Below are 1,042 nucleotides of genomic sequence, written 5' to 3' on the forward strand. Positions count from 1 at the left end.
GGTTCAAGGAGCCCTCTCTGGAGTACATGCGACTGGTGACTGCATTTTCAAAGAAAACTGGAAATTGTCCCAGTCTCTCTGCCACAGGCATCCATGTGTTGGCACTCACTTCCCAGTTGGAGGCAGAATTTGTTGGGGTGTCTCACCTAAAACAAGAAAAGTCTCACCCTAAACCTCCACAAGAAGCAGTAGATCATGTACACCCAGCAGGTGAGCCCGAGAACTTGGAATGTCATTCTTTCATGTCCTGAGGAAACCCTCTGCCTAGAAGTGACCACAAACTGCAGGAGCTGCTGACTGACAAAGATGAGGATGTTCCAAGTGAGGAGGATGAGGAGGAAGATGAAGAAAACGGGTTTAAGGAAATGAGACAGGAAGGCAGTGATGATGACGGGGGTGGGTGGATAACCCCCAGCAACATCAAGCAGATCCGGCAGGAATTGGAGCAGCCTGACGACCCCAAGGACATGCATGTCGGCTGCGTGACCACGGACCTCCATGCAGCACGTTCTGCTGCAGGTGGGGCTGCACATGCTGACGGTGAACGGCATGCTGACCTGCAAGGCCAGGAGCTACCTCATGGTGGCCATGGCTGTTTCAGAGCAACATCTGACATGAGCCGAATATTCTGTTCACACTGCGGGAAAAGGACTCTGAAGAAAGTGTCTGTGACGGTCAGTGACGACTGCATCCTGCACGTGCACTTCACCCACAACCCCAAAGTGCTGACTCCCCAAGGCCTCCATTACTCACTTCCCACTCCCAAGGGGGGGGCAAGTATGCTGTCAACCATCACCTGACTGAGACCAGCTTCCCTCACCTGTGACTCTCCTGGAAGGCCAGGCAGAAGACCAAGGTCTTTCCCCCAGACTACACAGCCGGGGTCTCTCCCTTTGCAGAGAATGACATCTCCAGCCTATCAGCCACCCTACAGGCCCAGGACAGTACCTTGGGCACTGGAGGGGATGCTTAAACCCCAATGCTTCCAGAAAGAAGTTTGTGAAGAAAAGGTGAAGAGCAGGCTTCTGCAAACAAACCGAGG

General features: G+C 53.3%; 1 pseudogene; it reads left to right on the forward strand.

The window, feature by feature from the left end:
* The first annotated feature begins 5 nt into the window (after nt 1-5).
* LOC102486625 (RNA-binding protein NOB1 pseudogene) lies at nt 6-1,014 on the forward strand (annotated as a pseudogene).
* The last annotated feature ends 28 nt before the right edge of the window (nt 1,015-1,042 follow it).

Source organism: Tupaia chinensis, unplaced genomic scaffold, assembly GCF_000334495.1.
Source record: "Tupaia chinensis unplaced genomic scaffold, TupChi_1.0 Scaffold147818_1, whole genome shotgun sequence".
Classification (NCBI taxonomy): Eukaryota; Metazoa; Chordata; class Mammalia; order Scandentia; family Tupaiidae; genus Tupaia; species Tupaia belangeri.